Source organism: Amblyomma mixtum, chromosome 10 (genome assembly GCF_055824585.1).
Source record: "Amblyomma mixtum isolate Tamu chromosome 10, ASM5582458v1, whole genome shotgun sequence".
Classification (NCBI taxonomy): Eukaryota; Metazoa; Arthropoda; class Arachnida; order Ixodida; family Ixodidae; genus Amblyomma; species Amblyomma mixtum.
Genome location: NC_143021.1, coordinates 97671598 through 97680651, shown reverse-complemented (window position 1 = coordinate 97680651; position 9054 = coordinate 97671598).

The following is a 9054-nucleotide window of genomic DNA, read 5'->3' as shown; positions in this document are numbered from 1 at the left end:
CGGAGGAAAATTATATTGTAAAGTAGTTTCAAGCCTACTTACAGTTGATAAGGAAAAGTTCTTGGAAAACACATTATTCAATGTACAGGCACACTCAGATGACAGGTGTTCACCGTCGTCATTGTTAAGCGAAATTGCACTATTGTAGCGGGAATTAACAATATTCCAAAATTTTCCCGGATTGTTTCTTAACATTGAAGGAAGAGTGTTATTAAAGAAAAAGTCTTTAGCGTCACGCACCGCTTTGAGGTAATGAACTTCAGCCATCCAGTACGCTTCCCAGCGATCGGCACTGTTCAGACGCTTTGCGGAACGGAAAAGTCGTTTTTTTTTTTGTTGGAAAGGTGTCTGAGTGTGTTCGTGTACCATGGAGCATTTGAGTTAGACCGGATATGTTTTAATGGTACATGTGCATTCGTGAGTTCCTTTATTTTATTGCAAAAGAGGTCCAAGTTTTCTTGGACACTTCGCTGGTCGAATTCTGCAAGATACGAGTCCAAATAAATGGCCAGCTTAAAGTTTATAGCATCATAATTTCCTTTTTTGTAATCACGAATTGGTTTCACCACTGAACTACCACGTTGGATGGAAATGGTGAGGTCGAAATGAAGCAGTGAGTGATTACTCAAGCCAGGTAAGTAGGTGATAGGAGATACAAAATCCGGGTGTGTACAAAGTATTAAATCCAGCGTATTACTTGACTGTGCATTGTATCTTGTGGGACACGTTACAGCTTGTGTTAGATGAAAAGCTGAACAGAAATCTAGGAAATCTTGGCACTGTGAAGACGTTGATTTGAGACGGGGATAAGGACCAGACCAGATGATATTAGGAAAATTAAAATCCCCGAGAAGAACAATGGGGGCTGAGGGATAACGAGAAACCACTGAATTGATGGCGTCATAAAGATTATCAACAAAAGAAGCTGGAGCGTTCGGGGGACGGTAGCAGACACCAAGGATTATTCGCATGCTTTTGACGGTGATATATAGAGACCAAGACTATTTCCAAATCACAGATAGTAAAGATTGGAAAAGAGGGAATTTCATTTGATACGGCTGTCAGTGTGCCACCGCCGTGTCGAGAGTGTCGATCGCCGCGGCCACTGTATTTCTTTGGTCCCTGGAAAATTTCCGCGCTAGAAACCTTTGCGCTGAGCCACGTCTCAGTCAGAACAACGATGTCAGCGTCACTTGCGCATACAACAGAGTTTAGTTCATCGCGTTTGCTCATGACGCTACGAATGTTTGTGAAGATAACTGGGATGCATGAAATAGTAGAAAGCCCACAAGTACCGCTTATTAATTGTTAGGATTTATCAAGTTGCGTCCCAGTACTTGGTGATGATGCGCTAGAGTGTGAGCGAGTGTTGGCAGCGGGCCCATGGGCGCTCTGGTGGGCGTCAGTTGGATGTCTAGCTGTCTGTGCGTGCACGGTGTCACTTTCGCGGTCATAAACATAGAAAGTTTTGTTAACAAGCAGCCTGTCATGACGAAGTTGGAAAAAAGGGGATTCTGGAAGAGCCTTCGCAAACTCTGCAAGCTTTTTTCTTGCATACCTGGTAGTCGGGGAAAAATCTTCACTGACAGAAACGTCGGAGTCTTTTAATTTAGATCGCTCTTGAAAGACATTATCGCGAACCTTAAAATGACTGAATCTAACAATCACCGGTCTGTTCTTGCTTTCACAATACGGGCCGCCGAGTCTGTGGGCACGTTCAATTTTTTCCCCAGTGAGACCGGGGTCAATGTTTTCTGTTAATAAATTTACAATTTTTGTTTCAGTTTCATCTCATGATTCAGTGCTGTCTTGTACACCGTGAAAAATAAGATTATTACGACGAGACCTGTCCTCCAGGTCGGAAAGCCGAGACCGTATCTCATCAGTTTGCTGCAGGACGCCGTTAAACGTTTCCTTAGTATGCAGAAGACTTTGCTCAATTTTTTCGAAATTAGTGTATCTAGCCTCAACGTTTGACAAACGGGCGTCCATTTCAACAAATCTAGCTTCCATACACTGTTGTGCTCTACTTTAACATCATTTACAGCGGCAAGCAAGTCAGCTTGCCCTTGAGTAAGGATTGCAGTCTCAGGTTTTAGGTCTTTTAGATACTGTAGAATTTGTTGTTGACAACAGAACGCTTGCGCCTGTGCTGTCTCAGCGGGCACAGAATATAAAATTTTATTGACGTCATACAAATCAGTGATAATGGTAAGAGTATCCGCGTAAGCTCGCGACACACTGTTCAGAGGTCATTAACATTAGCTCAGTGAGACAGTGAAGTGAAACTGTTTATCACAGAAGGTTACCAGCATTCTGTTCTTATTTGTGGGTTGAAACTGCTGTCTATTTAAAGAGAAATCAAGGTTTTGCAAGAAAAACGAGTGCATGATATTTTATATGCCTTGGAAGAGGAGCAATGCAAAGTTACAGATAAACGGAGATTTTCATCTTGAACGCTACAAAGAGCAAAGTTTATATGGGCAAGGACGGAGAGGCCGATTAGTGGTAATGTGGCCCTCGCCTGCTACTCCACGCGGGAGAAAGGGGGTTGAATCTAGAGTTCACAGGAGGGATAGAAGGCCATAATACAACGATCTGCATAGAGTGACCATGGCAGCGAAGATGTCCACAAAAAATGTCCTCGCGAAAAGCGTGAACCACGATAATCGGCAAAGAAAGCGCACAAGTGTTGTTTATCAAGGCACACGTTATGGACCTTCCTCACCCTTTGGTTTCGTTCGCGCTTTGTGCGCGAACGAAAAATGAACATCCGGCAACTAGCTCAGCTTGCATTTCAATCAATCAATCAATCAATCATTTTGTTTCCTTAGAAAAGGAGGAGTACGGGACTAAAAGCTCGAACAGCTTGACGAAGTCCCCACCCCTTGTTAGTTGGCATGACAGCAGGATGACGGCCAGTCTTACACAAAAATGAAAAAAATATCACAAAGCAACGGGTAATACAGAATGAAACAAGACGGCAATCAATCGGAGAAGCAACAAAAGGTAATACAGATAAATGAACACACATAAGCAACATTAGTGAACAAAATTAGGCGAATAGGAAGGCATGGTTTAGTCTTGCGAATGAAGAAGTTGACAAAAACGTTTAATGCGACAGTTTCGGTTTCTGGAGGGATCAAAATTTTGTCGGTCTAGTAAGTTTAACAGCGAAGGTAATGTATAAGATAATCGTATAAGGAGATAATGTATAAGGAGTCTTGACTTCGTTGGAAAAGATCGCTAACGAAGTTTTGAATACCAGTAATCGATCCTCCTCCGCAAACCAAACTCCACGCCGGTGACAGCACCTATCATGGTCAAATGTTTAGGGGAATCCCCCAAGGTGGAGTAAATTTGTAATAAGTATTATTTGTAATAATAGCTCTCGCCCTACCATAACCTTGCCGTCCCGGTTAGCTCAGTTGGTAGAGCGACTGCTCCGGTGAAGCGGTGGTCCCGGGTTCAAACCCCGGACCAGGACGAATTTTTCTTTAACTACGAAGTTTCTGAGAAAGCTGTATAGCTTTCCTTTGTAGCCGTATGGCTGCGCTTGGGTGGATGCCATTGAGTAATTACTCCCGTATTACAAATTTACTCCACCTTGGGGGATTGCCCTAAACATTTGACCAACACTGTTCCCACTTCGAGTTATTGATCAATTCGCTCTCGCCCTACATAAGCTTGCCGTCCCGGTTAGCTCAGTTGGTAGAGCAACTGCTCCGGTGAAGCGGTGGTCCCGGGTTCGAACCCCGGACCAGGACGAATTTTTCTTTAACTACGAAGTTTCTGAGAAAGCTGTATAGCTTTCCTTTGTAGCTGTATGGCTGCGCTTGGGTGGATGCCAATGAGTAATTACTCCCTTATTAGCACCTATCATATAAGGCACATTCTAGATGAGCCTGATGCCCCTAGCGACGCGTTTTATTGCGCGACCTTCGAGTCTCTATACAGCATTAACTACCATATGTTCACTTCCACTCTGCAATCGTGGTGTTTAAAAGTTTTCCTACTAAGGAGACCTCGGGGCTACGTGACAGAATTTCTTTGAAGGCAACTGAACTCCCCGTTAGGTCTGGAAGGTCATTTTCATGTCCTACGACTACCTGAGAAGCAGTAAAGCACCATTTCTTTTATTTTTTTTTGCTACTCTGTTATCTTACAGCAAACAAAACTAAAACAAGGTTTGAGAGTACTCTAGGGAAGGCGCCTTTAGCCAGCAAGACAATGTAGCATGATAATATAGTTGAGAAGGTAGAAAGTATAAGCAGTCATGCCCAACAGACCTCGTATAAAGCATTCTTCAACAGGAACGAGTTATGAACGTAATTTTTTAATATATTGTAAGATGGCACAATAGCAATTTATATATCAACAGATCTCCCGTGAGCAGACTTGTATTTTTTGTTATTAACGTTTTGTTATCGTCAAAAATCTTCGAAATCGTGTTTCTATGGCAGTCAACTGCTCGATGCCAATTATGGAAAAACTTAACGCTACGCTTCGCAAGAATGGACCTTAAATATTTCCATAAGAGTAGCGAGCAATAATGCAATACTCAAAAATTTTTGCACTGGAATTCTGGACATGGAAGTCTCGTGACTATGTTCCGTTCTTCTAGAGATTATGCCCTAAAAAAATGAGAAATTATTTGCTTTTGATATAAACAGATGTTCTGTAACGTCATTTTGTCAATGAATAAGTTATTGCTCGAAAGAACACACATGCTTGCCTGATCATATTGCGCCCAGCACAAAGCACCTATGGTAGCGATTGACCTTCTCATTGGCCTTCAAAGATTGTTAATGAGAAATGTCAACACAGTCGTCACAATAAATGTATAAGACAGGAGCGCTGACTCGAACCCACCACAGTATATTCAACACGTGCGAATAATGCCACGCTGACCTCACTAGCTCAGTGTCTGCCTGTACTTCACCATTTGCTGCCCTTCTCTCTCCCATGCATCTTTCTGCATGTTCTGTTTTTTTTTCTTCCTTTTGGGCTAAAATAACGAATTGTTCATAGCCTTCGCGTTGCAATGAGGAAAGCGAGATCAAGAATTGAATCTACATTATTGTGTCCATGTGACCTAAACTGCATAAAGCAAACATTCCTTTGGGCAGTGAAATGCAAGTGGAACGTTCCAGTCCCCTCATGGCACGCGCGACCCCATAATGTGTTAATATTCGCCATGCGCCGAAAACTGAATGCACAGAAAGCTAACATTCCCAGGAATAGTCTAGTGCTTCTGAAGCTATCTTTAAAGACGTGCGCTTTTATATAGCAAACTTTTAGGGTTACAGATGAAAAAAGTGGTGTCCTACACAGTGCATAGGTTGGTTAATCTGACTCGTTTCGTACTACATCCCATAGATTTAACACAACAATGGCATGGTGGGCCAACACAAGTTGGATGCCACTCCTATTATTTTTCTCTTTCATGTCCACCGCTTCCTCTCCCATTCAAAGGCTTGACTATCCACTGCCTCTGAGATGCCTCCATATCGACTGTATGCTTTCTTACAACGTGGGAAGGCGGCGCGCGAGCATTAGGGCGCCTCCAAAGGCTTTCGGCGTGTTCTCGAGAGATGGCGCTGACGAGCCGTCTTCGTAGCTTCCCATTTCCCGTTCCGTCGCTCCCTATGTCCCTCCGCTTTCCGTGGTTCATTCCTACGGCGCGCTCGCTTCCCCATTCGCGTTTCGGACGTTCAGGCCGCTAGGGTACTTCAAGGCGGTGCGCGCGCTTGTGAACTCTGTCCATGTTATAACTCTAACTTTCCCTCCGTGCCCCACTGAGCGCTTGAAAAATTTTTTTCTAATCAAGTGTTTTAAGCTCGAGCACATCACTTTGCACCGCTCTTTGGATTGCTTCTGCAGCGAATTCCTTGTGGATTACAAAGAGATGGAGTTGAAAGTCACTCTGCTGGAGTCTTTTTCCGTGCGATGTTTGGTGATTTTCATGGGGATATTGCCTTCGAAGACAACTGGGAATAACTACAATGAGGTAGACCAACACAAAGGTACTGAAATGAAACGCGCAGTATTAAATAATTGTTCATTGTTTATAGCATATTTTATCTCAAGTATTTTTATTGCTTTTCAATGAAGAATTGTTAGGTATCAGAAATATTGAGGAAAAATATCGGTCATATTCCCTCGTTCAACTTTTCATTTGTCTGCCGCATCAAGTTAGGAATTACTCAAAAGTGTATATGCAGTGTAGATTCACGCTCGCCACAAGAAAACTACTAAATTCGCTTAGCATAGTTCCTTTAGCGTTCGCTGCTAGAAAGAGTTTTTAAATTGCACACACGACTTGCTTTTTTTGTTGTGGGAAATGAAGATACGCATGATGTTCACTTGTCTGTGTGTCCTATGAGACGACCGCTACTTTAAATGTTTCCTGTTAAGAAGCACTCTAATGAAAAGAAGTGTAGAGATAGCGGCTAACGTTACCTGGATACAAATTTTGCAGCAGGTGGATAGAGCTCACCAAGCAGATTAATGTATTCTTTTTTTTTCTGATCAAACAATCGCCTTTGGTTGGGTCCCACATTCATAGTGTTCTATATTAGTTTCTAAAAGAATCGGGCTTTTCTCTTCGGTGTTATGATCAAAATAATATTGTTCTCCTTTCCCTTGCAGTGATGTGAGGATCGTAGCGAAGTTCTCCAGATTTCTTGTCTCTAACTTAAGGGATTCTCCCATAAGAATGTAGTCCCACTTTCACTAAATTCGAAGTTAAGTTGAACAGATGTTGAGAATCTGGATGATATCTTTGTGCTACGCTCTGGGTTCCCTCAATGTGTAAAATAGGCGCAGAAAACTGCGCCTTATCCGCAAAACACCTTATCAGCAGTTTCAGGAAGCTCTTGCACAACTTAAACATAGTCAAGGAACACCGTCACATGAAACAGAATAGGGGTGAGCAAGCAATACAATTCCGAAAACGAATAGAATGGGAAAGCACAGCTTTGCTAACAGAATAAATATGAAAACCGAAGTTAGAAAAAGAATTGAATACGAATCGAAGAGTGAAAAAACCAAATCGAATATAAGTGAAAAATTTTATTGTAATATGTAGTAAAATGTATAGTCATGCAAAACGCCGAAGCACCAGTGGGGACGTCCGGTAAGGTGCTGTCTTTTAGAATGTTGTTGCTAGAGCGCTCGGAAGAAGCCACACCTGTCTCCACTAAAAGGTACGCAAAATAATGTCAGTATTCGATCTGTGACTGCGATGACAAACGTACATGAAAATTATCTGTTTGTAATTGTATCAAAGTAATAAGTTGGTGCCACATCTAAGTAGGTGAAGGGGCATGTTCGATCAGCCATAGCCTTTGAGATCAGGTGTCACCGCAGGGTTTGCTAAACCAGCCAGGGCCCTTTAGCGGAGCCCAATCACGGAGGCTATGTTTAAGAATTATCAACACCACCACACGAATGGACTGTATCGGTCGCGGCCCCAGTTTTTGAAGCAGTTCTGGAAAAAAACTACGGCATGTCTCAATGGAACTTCGTGACAATTATTGAAAATTTACTTTAAAAGTTGAAAACATAATCGATTCATTTCGAAGAATTTATAACATGCACCATCCGATTCCTTTAGCGAATGGACACATTTAAAGTGCAAGCAAACAGCTGAACAATTAAAACAGCCCAAGAAAGGAGACTACTCAGGCGCTGTTTTAATGCTGTGCTGTCTCAGTTGCGCCCCTGTTTATGACCACGCACCATCTTGCCCAACAATCCGTCACACTTAAAGCTAATATTCATTGCATAACCCACGAAGAGCGTCACTGTTTCGCATTGCGACGCCTGAATCACGTGCTCTAAATCGCCAAGTCGCAGATGCTAAAATTTCAACCGAGTTTCCTTCTCGCCGTCCTTGGCCTTCGGCACCATCCACCGATCTTCATTAGTGGCCACCGGGTGATCACAAATGGTTTCAGCTACTTTTAGCCTATACTGTTTTAGACCTTAATGACAGCTATTACTAGCTCAAATCACCATGCTCTCGGTAAATTAATGCCCGAGTTCCCGCTGCACTTTTATGTTATCAGCTCATTCTACACGTATCAAAGAACAGTGTTTAGTTACGGGGTTGTTCTTTCCACAGTCATGTCTTCAGCTACGCTGTTGCGGCTCGACGTCCTGGAAGGCAAGCAGACATCGCTACCCTGTCCCATCGACATGGCGCCGCGGCGGGCTCTTTCGGCCGTCTGGTATCAATTCGCCACCACTCACCCCAGCAAACAAGAAGACCCCTCGTCTCGGAATTCCAGTGTCCACCGGGAAGCGAAGAAAGCTTACGCACTGGTTGTGCCATCTACGTCCTCCACCCCGGTGCTGGCTGGAAGCGCCGGACTAGTGGACGGCACCCACTGGAAGCAGCCGTCATGGTCGGGTAGGGCGTTCTTCTCGCTTCTCAGCGACCCACCAGCGTTGCTGCTGAACCAGCTGGAACATAATGACACCGAGAGTAAAGTCTGCAACGTCACGTACCGGGATGACGACGACAATGCCACTTTTCCCGTGACTGTCACCAAGGCTCACGTTGAGCTGTTCGTCGCAAGTGAGTATCTTTCTTTAATCAGAAGAACCAGCCTAACCATCGAAAAACCAGATCTGTTTTGTTCTATATTGTTTCGATCAATCCTTCAATTCTTCAATAAACTTGAGTCAATCCCTCATTTCAATTCAATCAATCCTTCAATCGCCCATGTACAGTGCGATGTCAGTGCACGCTAAAGAACCCCAGGTGCTAGAAATTTCCGGAGTCCTTCACTACGACTTCCGCATAGCGTGAGTCGCTTTGGAACGTAAAACCCCCCATAAACCAAACCAAGCCTTCATGCTCCGATTGCATTGAGTACGTAGCCTGGCGATATGCGCTGTCCCACTTAGAGATAACAACAGTTACGCTCTTTGAGAGGTCGTGTACAAAGGCGGTTATGGTGCAGAGAGCCAGCACAGCCAAAAAATTGTGAGTGAACAAATCTGGCCACTGGCCGCATTCAGCTCTGGGTCTCCCTTTATCAGAAC